Below are 19,362 nucleotides of genomic sequence, written 5' to 3'. Positions count from 1 at the left end.
GCCTGTGAACATACAAGTCGCTTGCTGGATATTTTCACTATTACAAATAATGCCATGATAATCACGACTGCTAGCTTTTCAAGACAAGTCAGTGTGCACCTCTGACTACTTCCTTAGAATGGAGTTTCCGAAAATATCTTGGAAATATCTCTGAATCAAAAGGAATAAATATTTTTAAGGCTGTTAAATTATGTTCCAAAAAGCAATTTATTTTCAACATATTTCTGGTGCTTTCCCTGCGCGAGACCCCCTGCTGACCTGGAGCGAAGGGAAGCGACTTTACAAAGCACCCGGCTCACAGAAGCCTGGGAGGAAAAGAAGTAAAAAAACCAACCCTAAGTACCAGAATCAGTAAGCACTCTGGGGAGGCCACCACACCTGTGCCCCAGAGGGGTGAGCAGAGGGAAGAAACTGGAAAGACAGGTGTGCAGACCAGACAGGCCTTCTCAGCCAAGGAAATCCTTTCCAGGAAGTAAGACCCCAAGTGGCAGAATGTGGGACAGGTGTGCACGGGGCGGTGCTGGCCCAGGGTCACAGGCACACACCAACCCAAGCACCACAGCTTAGGGGCATCCGAGTTCCACGCTCAGCGCTCTACTCGCCACATGCGGCTCCGCAGGCCCCCTGAGGCCTTCCCAGGGAGGGGCGGGGAAGACTCACGGCAGGGCACTGGGTAACACAGGGAGGGAGAACTGGAGTCTTAAGAGGGGAAACACATTTCAATAATCATATCCACCACTCGTGTCTGGAAATGGGTATGTTTAAACTCCTTATGTCAAGACAACATCACACACACACACACACACACCCTCAAAGCCTCTCTGAGCTTCAGTTTTTTCCTCTATAAAATAAGGATATTACCACTGACATCACAGGGCTGTTGGCAGAAATCCGAAAGACAAAGATATGTGCAGGGTGAATTCTGCATAACCAAGACGGGAACAATTGCTCCGTGCCTAGCGTACTGAGTGTGCTCGAGCTACGGGAAAGGACACTGATGCCAGAGTACTTAGGCTCTGCCCCTGGAAGCCAGCCTAGAACTCCCAGAAGCTCTTCAGTTTCCTTGAGTTTAGAGAAAACAATCTAGAGAAACCCAAAAGCTCCAGAGAAACCCAACCTTGACTGAGGGGAAAGTAAGCTTTGGGTTCTGGGGTCTAGAACTCCAGAATCTATCCAATTCTGCCTTTCACCTACCAGCAGGCTTACCCAGAGATCTGCCTCCAGCTGGGCTGGAACTGGGCGGACCAGCTCCCCTCTTTCAACCACTGCCCCTAGGGCCAAGAGGAGCAGGGTGAGTGCTCACGCAATGTCTTTCAACCGTCCTTGATCAGCTCACCTTGACTTTCAACAAGAAAGCCTTAACTTATGTCTAGGCCCAGTCACTTTACAGCTGATGCAGTACAAGTCCCTCTAACTAAAGGGGCAGAGGGTGGGGAGCGGACAAAGGCCCCAGAGGCTACTGTGAGGGGGACAAAAGACAATGCCTGGGGAAGGGCAGACACAGAAGAACCCAGAAGGCCTTCAGCCACTCTAAAAGGTACTGCAACAGCTCTTACGGCCTCAGAGCTCCTGCCAAGTCCAGTGTCCCTCTGGCCCAATTTTTCTACCACCTGTAGACAAGCTTAGCTCAGTTTTTCAAACTTCCACGAGCCAGAATGGAAACTGATGGCACTTTTACCCCACCTCACCTGTTTTCTGGCGTGAAGAAAAGCCTGCATTATTTCAGCAGGAAGACAAAACAAAACCAAACAAAAACCAAACAAAAACCTACCTCCCTTTTAAGTATTCCTCTACAATGACAGTATTACGTCAAAATTTCAAATGCCCCCGTTCCAGGATCCCCTAAAGAAAGGGAATATAAACTCTTTCTGCATCATCTACTGATTCTGGAATTTCTATATTCTATTTCTATTATTTTTATATATATATATATATATATATATATATATATATATATTATTTCTATATATGGTATTTCTGCCATCGCAAAGGAAATCAAGATTACTTTCCAAAAGTAATACTTGAGCTTCTACTAAAATCATGACTTTTCTGGCTAGAAGTGGTTCCACAGAGAAGAGACCGTAACATTGAGGGGAGCAAAACAGCCCCAGCCTTTGCTCTGGTTTCTTTCTAGTCCACTGGATTATAAAACACTATCAGTAGCCCAACGGGCTAGGGACATAATGAAGAGGGTGTGGGACTTGTGGGAGTTCAGGGAACCGAATTTGAGTATTGGCTTTCCCACCATCTTGGTAAATCATTTCTCCTCACCGAGGCTTGGCCAACAAGACGGGCACTCGTACTAAAGAACGGCTCTCCCGCAGCCACCAAGTATGCTACGTGCCCAGCACGGCACCCACTGGACAAGCAAAGACAGACTAAGTCAGGGAATGTTCTCAGCCCTTCCTGCGGAAAGAGACACATGGCAGCTACTTCCTTGCCAGAACGAACGGTACAGATGGCTAGAACCAGTTCACAGCTGGGTGAGGCTGCTGTGAGTCTAAGTGGCTAGGCAGGGCTTCTTGGCAGAGGGAGGCACGAAATGGCAGGTCACAGAAAGGCTGGGGGGAAGAGTGTCCAGAGGGGCCTGAAGGGAAAGTGGGTTCACAGCTTTGGGGGAGCGGGGGTGGGGGTGGGGGAAGCCAGTTCAAAACTGCCCTGCCACGTAATGGTTCTAGGACTTTGCGCAAATCTCAACTTCCCATGGCTCCTTTTCTTCCTAAAGTGGAGTATCCCCACCACGGAGAACTCTAATGGGGGAAGCGGCAGACACACAAGGAACCCTGGATTTCTGTCCCTCCCTTCTTATTCTCCGGAGCGGATCAGAGGGAAAATCAGCACTGTCCCCAAAGCACCCACATTTTGGTTTCTAAAGATCATTCTCCAATAAAAGGAATGAGGGCTTCTTAAAGAACTAGCTGGTTCCAGGGCTGTTGTGTGGGAAACAAAAGATGAGCCCGGAACATCTCACAGTGTCATAAATTAAGGAAAAGCTCAAGGAAACATGGGGCTTGAACCAGAAGACATCCCAAAGGAGGTCTCAATGGTTAAAGCAATTAGCCATTGCTAATTTAAGTGCCCATATAAATAATGTTCTTGGATTGGGGGGGTGGGTTTGTGATTCATCTCTAAGGTTATTTTTTTTTTAATTGTGACAAAATACACATAACCTAAAATTTGCCATCTTAAAGTGTATAGCACAGTGGGATTGAGCACATTTAAATGGACGTATCAGCCATTGCTATGGAAGTTTTTCACCGCCCCAAAGGAAACACAGTACCCAGGAAGCAATCAATCTCCATTGGTCAGCCCCTGGCAACCTCTAATCTGTCTCTGTGAATTTGCTTATTACAAATGTTTCACATGAATGGAATCCTGCTATCAGCAAGTCCTTTGTGACCGGCTTCTTTCACTGAGCAGGATGTGTTCAAAGTTCACCATATTGTAGCAAGCGTCAGCCATTTGTTCTTGTTCGTGGCTGAATACTATTCCGAGGTACGGATCTACCACACTTTACTTATTCATCCATTAGATGATGGAATTTGGGTTGTCTTCACTTTTTGGCTATCACAAATAATGCTGCTACATTCACGTACAAGCACTGGTCTGAGTGTCTGTACTCAGTTCGCTGGGTTTATAACTAGACGTGGAATTGCTGCGTCATACGGTCACGCTAAGCTTAACGTGCAGAGGAACTGCCATGCTGTTTTCCCCGGTGGATGCACCACTTTGCATTGCCATCGGTAACATATGAGAGTTCCAATTTCTCCATGTTCCCACCAACATCAGTCACTTTCCGATTTAGTTTTTGTTCTAAGTAGTCATGCTAGTGGGTATGATACAGTATCTCACTGGGCTTCAGATCTGCCTTTCCCTAATGACCAAAGATGTTGAGAATCACGAATGAGGCTGAGAATCTTTTCATGTGCTTGTGGTCATTTGTGTATCTTCTTTGGGAAAATATTCAGATCCTTTGCTCATTTTTCAGTTGGGTTGTTTTCTTGTTGTTGAGTTATGACTGTTCTTTACATATGCTAGACACCTGAACTTTATCAAATATATAATTTGCAAGTACTTCTCCTCATTATGTGAGTTGTCCTTTTACTTTCTTGATAGGTTCCTTTGATGCATCAAAGTTTTTAATTTTTATTAAGTCCATGTCTTGCTCAGGCTGCTGTAACAAAGATCCTAGATTAGGCAGCAAACAAGGAGCACTTATTTCTCACAGTTCTGGAGGGTGGGGAATCCAGATCAAGGCACCAGGAGAGCCAGTGTGTGGGGAGAGCTTACTGCCCAGCTTGTAGAGAACTGCTTTCTCATATTCACACAGGACAGAAAGCAGAAAGAGAAAGCAAGCCCTCTTGTCACTTTTTTTTAAAAAAAGGATTTATTTATTTTTAGGGGGGGGTGGGGTGGAAGGGCAGAGGGAGAGAGAAGATCCTTAATCAGACTCCCCACTGAGCAGGAGCCTGATGTGGGGCTCAATCCCAGGACCCTGAGATCATGACCTGAGCCATAATCAAGAGTCAGCTGCTTAACCAACTGAGCCACCCAGGCACCCCACTCTCCTGTCACTTCTTATAAGTGCACTAATCCCATTCATGAGGGTTCCATCCTTATAAACTATTTACCTCCCCAAAGCCCCACGTCAATACCATCACATTAAAGGTTAAGCTTTCAACAGATGACTACTAGGGGCATACGTTCAGTGCAAAACAACGCAATTTATCTGCTTTTTCTTTTGTTGCATATGATTCTGGTGTCATATCTGAGAAACCACTGCCTAGTCCAAGGTCATTAAGATTAACCTCTATGTTTTCTCCTAAGAGTTTTATAGATTTATCTCTGACATTTGTTTAGGTCTTTGATCCACCTTGAGCTGATTTTGGTATATGGTGTAAAGTCAGGTAAGGGGTCCAGCTTCATTCTTGCTGTGTGCGGATATCTACTGTCCCAGTACCATTTGCTGAAGACTAGTTCCCTTTATCGAATGGCCCTGGTATAAGTCTTTTTTATTTTCTTCCAGCAATGTTTTGTAGTTCCAGTGGAAAAGTCTTCAACCTCCTTGCTTAAATTTATTCCCAAGTATCTGACTCTTTCTGATGCTATTGCAAATAGGACTTTCTCTCAGTTTTTCCTCTTTGGAATGTTCACCACCAGCTAGCGGAGTCCTGGGTCTCGAACAGCAGAATAAATAAATATCCGTGACTCCATAGTGATATAATTGAATAAATACAGCAACAGGAGAGAAGGCACAGCTCTTCCTCCCAGAATTCCAACTAATAAATGTAGGAGGAAAGAGGGAAATATGGAATTGCCATTAGACAGATCCCCAGTAAGAATTATAGCAGATAAGACCTCCCAGCAGATGGGCTCAAATTAACGGTCAAAAGTCTGGGGAAAAAGAGGATTTGCACAGTCTCAAAGTTCTCTCTCCCAAGATACTTATTAACTAAAAAGGGGAAAACAGTAGCTTTGCAGAGGAGAAACCCCAGAGACACCAAACCAGCCAAGAGCTCTCTGTAGACGTCACTTGTAATGAACCCACTTGCGACAACATACTCAGAAGGACATGGCACCATCTTGGGGGTTTTCTTGCCACGGATGCATAACCTCCCTCCAACACGACAAAACAATGGCCAAACCCCAACTGGGGTGCATTCTATAAGATACCACGGTGAGGACAGGCAAAGGGACTGTCACAGATGGGAAGAGACTAAGGAGGTATGACAACTTGGGTGCAGGGCAGGCTCTTGGACAGGACCCTAGGACAGAAGGAGGGCTTTAGTGGAAAAACAACTAGTAAAATTCTAATAAGGGATGTTTAGTTCAGGGGATGGCAAATATGGTCAAGCACTGACCCAGGCTGCTGACTACTTTTGAAAATAAATTTTTATTAGAATACAGTCAACTCATTTATAGGTGACCTATGACTGCTTTCTTGCTCAAGCACCAGAGTCGGGAAGGTGTGACAGACATCTTACAACACACGAAACCTGAAGTATTTACTTTCTGGATCTTTACAGAAAAGGTCTGCTTGACCTGGTTTGCAGGTTTGCACCTGGGCGGCTCAGGTCATGACGCCGGAGTCCCACCTTGGGCTGCCTGTGGAGCAGGGAGTCTGCTTCTGCCCCTCCCCCTGCTCCTTCTATCACTCACTTTCTCTCTCAAATAAATAAATAAAATTTTTAAAGAAAGAGAAAGGAAAAAAAAGTTTGCCCACCCTTGGTTTATAGTTAATAATACCATACCAGTGTTAATTTCCTGTTCCTGGTAACTGTATTATAATTTTAAAAGATATTAACACCAAAGGAAGCCAGATTGGGGGAAAAAAAAAAAAAAAGACTGGTTTTGTACCATTTTGGCAACTTCTCTGTAAGTCAAAAATAAGTTAAAAATAAAAAGTTGAAAAAAAATGACCCCAGGGCATCGTCCCCGCGAGGCCTTCCCACCAGCTTCCCTAGACACATCTCACACACTGCTGCCTCTTTTTGCTTCACTGCTCTTCCTCCTAAGAATGTTCTTCGGTAGCCACCAAAGCTGTGTCTTCAAGGATGAACTCTCGTGCCGCCTCCTTCATAAAACCTGCCCCGGCTGCTTCCTGCGCGTGCTCGGGGACGGCAGGAAGCAGCCCCTGCCCTGAAGGAAAGTCCTTTCCTTGCCCATCTCCTTCTCTCACCTGATCAACAGCAACTTAGGATCAAGAGTTATGGCTCAGGGGCACCCCGGTGGCTCAGATGGTGACATGTTTGCCTTCAGCTCAGGTCACGATGCCGGGGTGGGCCGAGTCCTGGCTCACAGCGGTCCCAGTTAGTTCCCATGCTGGGTCACCCTAGGTTCGGCCAGCAGTAGGCCAGGGCAGCCAGGGCAGCGAGGACCAGGCAGCCACGGAAGGCTGCTCTGGGCAACAGCTCCACATTCAGAGCAGGACTCGGACAGGAGGTCTTCTTGTCGTTCACCAGGCGGCTTCACAACCCACCATCCTGCCTAGCGGACAGGAAGCCAGGGTTCTGATGGCAGACTGTGGAGGAGATGTAGGCATCCCCCTCCTGGGGACCAGCCTGGGGACAGGCCAACACTGTCCACAGATCAAGCAAGACTGCTGTCAGGCTGAGGCCTCAGCCGGCACCGCGTAGAACCCCCAGTTCCACCCGTGCTTCACCTTGACCTTCGGCCAGGCGGCGCATCAGATCAAATGTGTACTGAGGTCACTTCTGTGATCTGTGTCTACGGACTCGCGCCATGCTTGTAAGCCACAAGGTTTGGGGAGCCGGTTTATGAGTCACAACAACCTGAGCAAGTCCATAATAACTGATAGAGGACCAGCCCGTGATGTCTATAAAAGCACCCACGATGACCAGACCATTTACGGGACTGTCCGCCAGCACTAAAGCATTAGCTCGTAACCCTTCCTTACTGCCCCGACCACGCTCTCTTTGAGGGCAGGAAAACCACCCTCTGCTGCCGGGCTGACCTCACCCTGTGCTGTCACCTGGGATACCGGGTCACGCAAGGTGCTCCCGAGCCTGACAGTTGAATCTGCCCCCTGACAGATGTGGCCAGGACAGCTGCCGCGTCCTGAGCCACTGCCAGCCTCCCCTGCAGGGGTCCTGAAAGCCAGGGCTCCCACTGCACCTGCTGTGGCTTCCTGCTGGGAGAGAGGCGCCCCACATTACACCGCCCCCTCCCGGGGGGAGAGGCAAGGAGGACAGCTTTCTAGGCCGCCGCACTGGGCCCAGGTGTCTCCCTCTGACACCCGCACACACCCCGAGGAGGAGCTCACTGCCTCATGTGACACAGTGTCCGGTGAAGGCCAGGTGACTCTGCCCAGCTCTTGGCTCCCCCGAGGGGACTCAGTAGCGCAAGTAGCTCTTCCCATGTGACTCCATGAGCCCAGTGTAAAAAGTCCAGGCGGCTGCGGTGGGAGGAAGCCCGTGAGAGGGACCAGCCCCCGCTCTACAGTGCTTCGGCTGGCAGGACACACGCTGCTCCCTCTCAAGAGGGCTAAAAATTTGGGGAAGCTCAGAGACAGGCGGCCCCCATCTGCCGCTGGTGTACACAACCTGCTTGAGGTGACGGGCAGCCGGCGGCAGGATCGGTGGGAGCCCGCCTGCTCAAGGACTCATGGCTTATTATTATTATTTTTTTTTTAAGATTTATTTATTTGAGAGAGAGGGAGAGAGAGAGTGCACGAGCAGGGGAAGGGGCAGAGAGAAAGAATCCCAAGCCCATGCCCATTGTAGCACAGAGCCAGACTCAGGACTCAATCCCAGGACCCTGAGATCACAATCTGAGCCGAAAAGTTGCTCGCTTAACCAACAGAGTCACCCAGGCACCCCAAGGACGGTGGCTGATTAACTGGATTTTTAAAAATGGAGATCTAATTCACGTACCATAAAATTCATCATTTTAGAAGGTGCAACTCAGCAGCTCTCAATATACTCCCCCCCACGGCACAACAGTGAGGCGACCCCAGTGCCGACTAATTCACGAGCGTTTCCATCCCCCGCCAAAGAAAACCCCATACCCATCGGCAGTCACGCCCCTTCCTGCTCTGTCCTCCCCTTGCTCTGGACAGCTAGCTCCAGGCATCACTGGCAGCCACACACCCTAGGTCCCCACCACCATCACTTTCCAATTGCCTCATCTATTTACATCTAAATAAATACCAACCGCAGTGACAACGAACAGGCATTAAGCACCTGTACTACAATGTTCTTCCATTTCGTTTCATCCTTGCAACAACCCTCTGAGCTACAGGAGCTCTAACTGCCGCAGAGGTTAGGGACCTTGGCCAAAGGCAGGGATAAGAGGTCACATTGGGATTCGAACCCAGACCAGCGGGCATCAGAGCCGCCCTCTCCTCCATTTCTTTGCCCTGCAAAACCTTATCAGAACAGGGCAAAGTTATGGCTAAAAGTTGTTTTGATGAATGACCTGGGGTGTGTTTCGCAGTTAACATCCCAGCGGTACCCTCAGGAGATGGCGCTGCTCTGAACAAAAGCACCCCCGGAGACAGGGGAGAGGCCGGTGTCCGGCAGGAGCCACCTCCTGTCTCCGAGCTCCCAGTACCAGGAGGCCTAGCCTAACAGGCGCCTGGCTGACGGCTGCCGAATGGCTGCGTCAACCCAGTCATCAGTCCAACTGGGGGGTACAGCCTGCTGACCCCACGGCTGGGAGCACTGGGATGGGGTCAGCACTGCCTCTGACATGTCCTGGCTCCACTGTGGTCACTCACGAAGGGGCAAGAAGCCAAGCCAGGCTTTTTGACTTTCCTAGCACAATGACAGGACACTGCACGTGGGGTGTGCTGAGAGCCTCACGACCTCACTTTGGCCTGCCTGCCTCCCACCTGGCAGAGGGACTCTCCCCACCCACTCTCCAGTCTCCTGCTTTCCTCCTCTCCTGCCGGAACACGGCCCAGCAAGTCTCCTCTTGCTCCCACCCCGCAAAGGTCCGCCTGTGCTGTATTATAATGGAGACCGAAGTTCTTTGCCCTTACCGGAGCAGGTCCCAGGGAGTGCTCCCTGTGGGCCATGCTCCTCTGTTCCATGGAACATTCCCTCCGCCAGGGGCCTGCGCCACCATCATCCTATCGGGCCTATCCACACACAAGCATGGTCCCAGCACCTCTAAGAGGGCCTGGTACTCATAGGTGGGCTACATATGCCTGCTGCATATGGACACTACTGGCCACTGCCTTGTTCTACAAGCCCCGGGGGAAGGCCCGGAGAAAAGTGCTTCTCTTGCTAAGCTGACCCGCTTCCTCTTCCCAGTACTGCTGGCTGTTCAATCCCCTCCTTCTTCAGCCTGCCTTCTAGGAAGCTCTGAGCTGAGTTTTACGCTTAATCCAACAGCTTGCCTTGACTGCCCTTTCACAAGATTACCTGCCTCCCAGGGTCCGCTCAACTACTAGGCTCTCAGCTTTTAGTTATTTCCTTCGGGGTCTGGCTGAGTAGACGGCCTTGGAATTCAACTGACTTAGAACCCAGGTAAGCCATGAAAGAACATGGGTCTTAGAGGTAGATGGACCTCAGTTCAAACCCTGGATCTGCCGCCTCCACACGCTGGGACCCTGGGCACATGACTACTCAGTCTCAGGCCCCTCACTGACCATCCTCACGGGTGTTCTGATGATTACACGAGACATAAAATACCCAGCACGGGGCCTGACACACAACAGACACTCAAAGGTTACCCTAGAACCCCTTTTATTTATTGCAGTAGCATTTCAAAAATAAACACACTGATTCATGTTTTTGGCCTCCAAATAACAATCTAGAAATATCTAGAGAGACTTAGGATAGTATGGGGGAGCCAAGTTCCTCCTCTTTCTCAATTATAAAATGATTCATTACTGAATTACTGAAAAAACCAGTAACTGCAGAAGGAACTTGAGACATTTCAACCGTCACACCGAGCTGCAAAATTAAAATTGGCCCCAAAGTTCATACTGCACTCAGAGTAATCCTAAAAAACACAGATCAGCCCTAACATGGGTATCTGGGCTCAGTTCATATGCAGGAGGAAGCAAGAGACTACGGAGAGAGAAGTCATGATCGCTCATTAGCCCACTCGCTCCCCTGGTCAGCCAGTTAGCACTCAGTGAGCGCCTACCTTACGCCTGGCTGCAGACCACGCACTGGCTTACTCTCGTGGCAGTGATGGGGAGGTTCCCTGTTCCCACTGAATTCACATTCTGTTCCAACCACACTGCCATTAGAGAGAGGGAAGATTAGGCTCCTTCAATTACGAGCCACTTCCGTATCCTTTGTGGGGGGCACATGGAGGAGGAAAGGAAAGGCAGCAAATGATTCGACAGCGAGAGGGACCGTAAGTATTTGAGCAAAGGGGGGCTGATACTAGCAGGGCCTGGAGACCAATCCAGCGTGGATGGACCCTGAGAAGCAGCGGGGAGGAGCGGGAAGGAATTACGGACTCAGGGAAGCCAATTAGGGGCGAGTGTGGCAGGAAATGAAGGGGCTTTAGTAAGACCACAGCAGGGGAAAAACAGAGCGCACGGAACACTAAAAATGGACAGGACTGACAGGACTGCCTGGTGGTGGAAACCCAGAACGCAGAGGAAGGCAGAGGCCAACCAGTCTTTTGTCTTTAGAGCATTCAGGTACCAGGAAGACAGTGAGGTCGCTAAGAGGGAGAAAGAGACCTCCTGGGCGGGGAGAGAGGGGAGCCACGAGGGATGGGTGTTTTCACCTCTGTTGCCCTGCTAAACGGCTGGTTTAGAGTTTGCAAATCACATTACATAAAGCCAGCCACGCAGCCTGCCCACGTGACACTGTTTGGTTTCTTAAACAATCACAGAGGTTCTGACACCCCTAACTGAAACCAGCAAACACTCTTCTTTGCTGGACCGCAAATTCCTGATGGGGAAAACCTGCTGATGCCTGAGATGTGTCCCAATCTACACCCCACCCCTAGAAGAAACTGGGCACAATTGGCTGGAACGTTCTTCCGTGTACTCAAGAAGCACTATCCCTGTTTGCAGTGCTGAAAACCGACCCCGGTGACCTACGGATAGCGTCAACACCCCTGAATTCAGGGGTGAGCACAGTTCATGTGTTCCTACCCAGCCCTCAAACCTTTGTACAGACCCAGCCTACCCAGTGCCCTGTTGATGTGTGCCAGCAAGGACCAAAGTATCACAAGGTCACATGGCTGTTACGTGAGCACCGAAGGGACAGGTCATGGGGAAGGCAGAGCTTGGGTGGGGGCTGGAGGGGTCACGGGAAAAGGCAGCGAAGATAAAAAAAGGGGAGATAAGAAAGTGACTAAACAGAATTCATAAATTTCACCCAGAAGCAAATGACATAAGTCCCACATCAGAGGGCACACCCTACAGAGTCCATCTTTCCTGGGAGGACAACTAGACAAACAAAAGCCAACTTTTTCCACTCGATTTTCCTACCAAAGGGTCTCTTAAAGCATCCAGTTCTTTGAGAAGCAATCCGTGGCCAATGACACCAGCATTTGGCCCATCATTCTCATCCAGTTTGGCCTTGAAACGAATTCGTTTCTGGGAGGCACCTGATTCTCTGAGCTGTGTACAGACGCTATGCAAAGATCAGAATGCCTCCCCCTTCCAGCACCCCAATTAAAGGAGATTTCCCCCGCCATATAAGTGAAACAAGACCATACCAGCAATTTTCTCCACAAGACACCCAGAAGAAGGACTGGGACCCCCACGCACCCTGTTCACAACCTACTCTGGAGCTAGCCGACTTGGCACACCGACCGGCATCAGTCGTAACAGGCTGATGTATTAGGCTCTAGTGGACCCAACCAACAGACCAGCCTTCAGAGAGCCACGGTCTGCCCCACGGGACTCCACCACCACCTACACACACACACACACACACACACACACGACAGCCCCTTGGGAGGGGCTAGGGAAAGGAAAAACGCTTTGAGAACGCAGAACGCCGGGAACAGTAGCAGACAGACTGAAGCAGAGTAGGATTCCCAAATGATGCATTCACCCAGAAAGGAAGATACTGACCATAGAAAAGTCTGAAAACCCAACATGAGAAATGCTGCTCTGTGCTGGTCACATCACTGACCTATTTCAGAGCCTTCTCGTCGGGAGTGTTCAGTCGGTAAAGTGTTCAACTCTTGACTTTGGCTCAGGTTGCGATCCTGGAGTGGCGGGAGGGAGCCCTGCACTGAACGTGGACACTGCTTAAGATTCTCTCCCTCTTCTGCTCATGATCTCTCTTTCTTTCTCTCTCTCAAATAAATAAATGCCTTCTCCTCGCTTAGCATGGTTCACAAGACCCCGAAGGCTTCCTAGCCTCATACAACCTACACTCTACACGGCCCCCACCGGGGGAGGTGAGCCTTGGTGGGCTCAGTGAACTCCTACCTAACCTCCAAGGCCCCAAACATTACTTCTTCTGCGGAGCCTGCGTGACCCCCCCCCCCCCAGTAAAGGCCCAACCTGAGTGCTCCCCAGCGCACTGTGGGCTCAGGACCAAGGACAAGCACTTCACACGCATTATCTCAAGAATGAGCCCCACAGGCCCTGCCCTAACCGCTTATGTTTGCTCCCCGCCGTGTCCGACCTGTCGAGGGCCTGAAGCAGGCCCTAAACATAGACGCCTAGACCCTGAGGGTCAGAGATGTGTTTCTGAAGTGTCATTCCACAGGGACGGAAACACTGCCAAGAATGGCGAGAATCAGCTGCCGGAAAAAGAAACACCTTCTGAACTGTTCCGGGAGGCAGGTGAAGCAGGTTTCTTTTCCCCATTGCATGGCTGAAGACAGAAGGCCTGGCGGGGGCCAACGCCTGTATAAGCTGGTCGGCTACCTCTCCCCCAGGAGCCTCTCCCCGCCCTCCATCTATCAAATGCTGGACAACAGAACTGCACAGAAAAGGCAGCTTTGTTCTGTAGCTTATATAATAATAATAGAGAACTGGCATTACTTCTCTCGCCACAAGATACTCATTTCATTTGTGGTTCTTCCACTAGAGTGAAATGGACAGTGGGACCTACAAACAGACATACTGAGGGGCACCGAAGCCAGTAGAACATACACTCCTCCCACTCCCTCCCAGTTAGCCTCCCAGCATCCGAGGACAACCTTTATATATGGCCTTTTATGGTAACCATCCTCTTCTTTCTTTTCTTTTCTTTCTTTGAGATAGAAAGCATGAGGGGGATGTGGCGGTGTGGGGGAGAGGGAGAAACAGAGAGGGTTTTAAGCAAGCTCCACACCCAGTGTGGAGCCCGAAGCAGGTCCGAACGCACGACCTTGAGATCAAGACCTGAGCTGAGATCAAGAGTCGGACACTTAACCGAATGAACCACCCCAGGGCGCACGCCTTCCCCCGCCAACTGCCAAAAATTGTTGTAATTAAGAGACAGACATGGGGCACCTGGGTGGCTCAGTGGGTTAAGCCCCTGCCTTCGGCTCAGGTCATGATCTCAGGGTTCTGGGCTTGAGCCCCGCATCCGGCTCTCTGCTCAGCAGGGAGCCTGCTTCCTCCTCTCTATCTGCCCACCTGTCTGTCTACTTGTAATCTCTCTCTGTCAAATAAATAAATAAAATCTTAAAAAAAAAAAGAGAGAGAGAGAGACAGACAGACATACTTATTGGTGCTCTGGTACTGGAAACGAGGAGGAATAGTCATATTATTAAGTAATTATATTATATGTATTAGGTGATTTCCCTTCCACCAAAATAAAAAGACACTCCTCTACAGTCAGACAATGAGATAACACAGCACAAAAGGGAAGTGAGGGCTCTGGAAGCAGACGGTCCTGGGTGAGGCCTCAGCTTCACCCCTTAGCCTTGAGCAAATGATGCCAAACTTCAGAAAGAGTCTAGCATAAATTTTCCTAAAATAAAAGCATCTCTGCCATGAGCAGCTCGTCTTCACAACGGACCTGAGGATTCTGACTTTAAAAACGTTGAGTCTCTGCTGGTGGGAACATAACACGGGAATGTTTCTGGAGGGGAGTTTAGTACCGCTAAGCTCAAAAGTCACACCATTTCTACAAACACACGCACACACGCGCCCTTTTGTATTATTTTTCTCAGTCAAGAAAATGTCTTAGTGGAAGGCTCCGACTATATGACGGATTCACTGTCTATAAGACATATTCCTATGACTTTTTTTTTTAAATAATGAACATTTAGTTTTTCTGTAAACAGAAAAAAATACATTCTTATTATATAAAGTCACTTCTCCGTTTCACTTTTTTGCGGATTTAAATTTTTTTTTTTGCGGATTTTAATTTTTAAATGAATCTGGTATGTCACCAAAAGCTAAGTCTCAAATTACGTATCATCATTTGACAATCGTGTGCGTTGTTTGCCCCCAGGAAGAGATTAGACCCACGGAGGATTTGTGTTTTGTTGACTGCTAAAACTCCAACACCTAAATAGTCCCTGGCGTGGAGTACTCAGTATCTGCTAAGTGAGGACACTGAGAAGTTCATGAACATTGATCCAGCTCTTCCAGGAGTTCATCAAACAAAAATATTTGCCCAATCATACAAAGATAAAGAACAGAGGTTACTCACTGTCCCAGAATTCATGAGAGCAAAAGCTGCAAAAAAACACATTTTTGTCCACAATACCAGGGACTCAAATATTCTATCATTTTAAAAAAAGAATGAGATTTTTAAAAAGAATGAGTTGGGAAAAAAAAAATGAGGTAGAAAAAAAATGAGATAGAGCTTTAGACAGTGATCTATCATGGTAATTAAATGCAAGCCTCAAAACAGTATGACAGTACGACTTCATGTTTCAAATTTACGGTAAAATTAAACAGCAACACATTTCTGTTTAAAGTAAAAAAACTAGATAATAAATGTCTTTATATGTGAAGAAAATATCTGCAGAACTTATACTATACCACTAGTGGTGATTTTTTTTTTTTAATCTCAGTATAAGGCTATGAGGGAGGCTCACTAACCACACTGTGTATTTAACAGTTTGATTTTTTAATAATGAGCACTTATTATTTCCGTCAACAGAAAAAAATACATTTTTTTATATAAACAGCCATTTCTCCATTTCATTTTTTTCCCTGATTTTAATTTTTAAATGAACCTGACATATAAGGTAAATCCCAAAGCACTAAGTGGAGGCTCACTGGCCTGGGGCGGTTCGCCAGAAGGTGCTAGTGCCTGAGCTGTAAGTCAGGATCCTTGACCCCTGCCTCCCTAGCCCGACAGATGCTTCGCTCCTTTCTAAAACACAAGAAAGCAACGATGCTGCAGGAGCACCTGGGCTCTCTGGAGACATGGAAGGTCCTAAAACTACAGAAGCTTCCATGAGGGGGAAAAGAACTGCTTGAAGAGCTAAATTCTCACGAACCTGAACCGTTCCACAGGTTTAGCCAATAAATATTAGATGGGCCCAGCCGTTCTGATTCCAAAACACTCTCCTGAACACAGGTGGCCTTACCTAATTCAGATCCTGACTTTCAAGGAGTTCAGGGAGTCACTGGCAGGTCCTCAGATTTCAGGTTTGTCAGGAAACCCAAGGAACCAACAAATCCTGTGGCCGCTTCCAAACTCGTACCACCCAGGAGGATCCACCTGCCTTACTCACGCCGGCTGAGATCAACCCTGTCTTCTGGTGCTGAAGTATGTCCCTGGGCTTCCTTGCATCTCAAACCCAACGGCTCTTTTTCCAAGTGCCAGACACGAAGAATTGCAGAGAGTAAAGAGCCCACCACCCGGGCGGTTTTCAACGCCCCCCAACACAACCGGAAGCTAATATTCCACTCTCTGACACGCCGCCCTGTTTTCTGGGCAACGGAGACAATGACCAAGCTATCTGCCCAATGACACAGTTTCCCATCACAGCTGCTAAGCAAACCCCTGAGAAGCTGGAGAACTCCCCACTCCCTCCAAAAGAAAAGACTTCTTTAGAGGGACGCTGAGAAAAGCAAGGGATCCCTTCTGGGTTCGCTGCTCTGCCAACTGGGGCTTTGGGGCTGTTTTCCGGATCGAGCCAACCCCGCCACCACTCCGAGGGGATCTGTAGGGGCACAACTTCGAAGGACTTAACCAAGGTCTTGTCTGCCAACGAGAGGGCCTCAGGAATTACGGCACTGCACGGGGAGGATGCTGGATCCCGGAGGGTCAGTTAACCGCTCCGCATGTAGGGAATATCCCAATCCTCAATGTCACCCCCCAAGACCAAGACCTTCTCTTTGGAGCCTCAGAACCTCAGTCCTGCGTAGGCGGCAGAGTGGGCTGTGTCACTAGCTGTCCTCCTTGGGGACGAAACGAAGGCTCCAAGAAGGTAAGTGTCCTGCCAAGGGGGCCGAGATTCAAATCCAGAACTACCCACCCCAGCCCCGTCTCCCTCCGGGCGCGAGCACAAAATTCTCCAGTTTGGCGGAGCTCAGAGGAAGGCTGTTATTTCATAAAAGTCGAAGACAAGGGGGCAGCCACGTTCTCTGAACTGGACCCAAACTCTTCAGTACCGTTCTCCAGCTTACACAACGGTCTTGAGAAATGTAAGCAAAAAGTCGAGGTCAAGTTCCTGCAGCCCCCTCGCCTCCCAGGAGACCTTGACCTCTTACCCAATTGCTCCCACGAACTAAGGGTGTCACGGCTGCCCAGCGGAGCCCAGCAAAGATGGGTCGCAGCGGCCACCGAGGCACCTGCCCTGGAGAGCCACTGCCCGCCCCCACCCCCACCCCCACCCCCCGCCCAGGGATGCCCTTGCCTGTACCCAGAGTGATGCCCAGGAGAGGCAGGGCTGGCAGGGTCCCTGGAGCCCTCAGCGGAGCCCACCTGATGCTGCAGGGTCAGACTCGGGTCGTAGACGCATTCATCGAGCGTCTCCTCCGTGAGTTACCTCAATAACTGGCCTCTTCCTCGGGCCCATTGTACAGACAGGGAAACTGAGCCCCAGAGAGGAAAAGTGGCTTAGCGGAGCATGGCGACGCGGCGGAGACTGGAGCCCGAGCCCTCGGACGCCGAGACTGGGCCCTCGCCCGTGGGGTCCGTCGGGCGCCCCGGGCCGCGGAAACCACCCCCCTCAGCCCAAGCTGAGACGTCAGCTTGAGGCGAAAGGCCGCCCCGGGAACGACCGGGGTCGAAGCCGCGCTCTCCGCGCAACCGTCCGTCGTGAGAGGCAGCGACGCGGCCCGAGAGCCCGCCCTAGCGTGAGGGCCCGGGCAGCCAAAGCGGCCGAAAGCCGTCGGGTCTCGGACCCCGGCCCCCTGAACCCCGGCGCCCTGACCTCCCAACCCCGCGACCGCGACCGCGACCGCGACCGCGACCGCGCGCACTCACCCGGGGCGGCCAGGCAGCACTCTGGCCACCTGAGCAGGACGCAGGCCCGCACCACTGAGGCGCTACCACCGCCCGCGCCGGCCGCGGGGGTGGAGGCGTGGCCGCCCGGGGGCGCCGCCCCGCCCAACCGAGCCGCGCGCGCGCTCTCGGGGCCCGCCTCCCCCCGGCGAATTCTGAGCTCTTGGTACAGCCCGGCCCCGCCCCCTCGGCGGCCCCGCCCCGGCCGGGCCCCGGAGCCTGGCCCAGCGCTCTGCAGGCGGCTGGAGTCTGGCCGCCGGCGGTACTTGGTGTCGCCCACGACGCTGCTGCTGCCCCGGCCTGCTACTCCGCCTCGTGGGCCTCGGCGGGGCCGTGGCTGTGCGCCGCGGGGCCTGGCCTGCTGCCGCCGGCTCCCGTTCGCGCGTGTTCGCGCTCTCTCTCTTCCGCCGCCTAGTACCCCCACCCCCTTACCTGGGTCTGGGCGACCGATCGCAGAGGCCCGGGACGGGAATGCGAAGCGGCTTGGGGCGGAGGAAGGGAAGTGACCAGGCAGGGGGCGCGGACTGGACCGAAGAGGCGGGGAGAGGGCGGAGGGCCTCGGGCGTGAAAGGTCTGGCTGCCTGGGTGGTGGGTCAGAGTCCCACTTCTGCCTCTTGCTGTGGTTCTTACTTAATAGGGTCAGGAGGATCAGGCCTCGGAACTCGTGCTCCTGAGGAATGTAACTCAATGCGGTAGTAAGTCTCTAGAAATGGAAGTCCCTGCCCTTGGTAGTAGTAGTACGTGCTCTGTTGCGAATTCCTTTCCGAACAGTCAGCAACTCCCCGCCTCCAGAGGCCGTTCTCCACCTTTAAAAACAGGACCAACCACCAACAACCAATACGTTGAAAATAGTAAAGTCCTGTGTAAACAGAGGATTATTCCCGGGGCCCCCGTTTTAGACTTCCAGGTCCAGTCTGTCAGGAACCAGTCCTTCCAACAGATGAAATGAATGCCGTCGCCCTCGGGGTGGGGCGCACCCTGTCCAGCCAAGGAACAGAACGTGTAACTCCTTCGCTTGGCCCTCAAGAGAGCAGGGAGGAATTCCTTCTGCGGATCTCTGATACTCCCTCCCACCTATCCAACACCCTTGAACATCTTGTGGGGGTGTCCCAGGGAATCTGCAGTGTTTGATTCTGAATCCTCGTACCTTGCTTCTGTGAGGCCAGAAATGACAACTCAAGAGTTCTCTCTGCTAATAATAGATCACCCAGGCAGGAACAGGTGTTTTTTTTTTTTTTTTTTCTTTTCCCCACTAAACCAGTAAGTGAGTCCTGTGGCTTCTATTTCTAGGACCCTCTCCCCACTTCTTAGCTTATCTGCTGCCCCTGCCCTAGTTCAGGCCTCCCTGGGTTCACCTCTCACTTGAATGATCTCAGCGATTCCTGACTGTACGTGTCACTCCGGTTTCTTCTACACCCACTGCCAGGGAAACTTCTTCACTCTGCCCACAGCCTTACCTTCCTGACTCTATACCCATCCTCCCCAAAATACATTCTCACTAGCCCGCTGGAAAAAAAGAAGAAAAAGTAGGTTAGATGCGCACCTCACACTTCCATGAAGAGAC

General features: G+C 50.6%; 1 protein-coding gene across 4 annotated transcripts in view; it reads right to left on the bottom strand.

Moving 5' to 3' along the window:
• LOC101674939 (NADPH--cytochrome P450 reductase) overlaps nt 1–18,492 on the bottom strand; it is a 60,215-nt gene extending 41,723 nt beyond the window's left edge. The window contains exon 1 of one of the 4 annotated variants that reach the window (XM_004761635.3): nt 18,231–18,492. The gene's annotated coding sequence lies outside the window, so the exon portion shown is untranslated. Of the gene's footprint in view, nt 1–15,933; nt 16,084–17,276; nt 17,725–17,780; nt 17,895–18,230 lie in introns of those variants that run through there. The other 3 variants (XM_004761634.3, XM_013061010.2, XM_045074976.1) reach the window with 3 other exon arrangements.
• Between the last annotated feature and the right edge of the window lie 870 nt (nt 18,493–19,362).

Source organism: Mustela putorius, unplaced genomic scaffold (assembly GCF_011764305.1).
Source record: "Mustela putorius furo isolate JIRA1106 unplaced genomic scaffold, ASM1176430v1.1 tig00000139_pilon_pilon_pilon, whole genome shotgun sequence".
Lineage (NCBI taxonomy): Eukaryota > Metazoa > Chordata > Mammalia > Carnivora > Mustelidae > Mustela > Mustela putorius.
The sequence above is the reverse complement of the archived record's forward strand: the minus strand, read 5'-3'. Positions and strand labels throughout refer to the sequence as shown.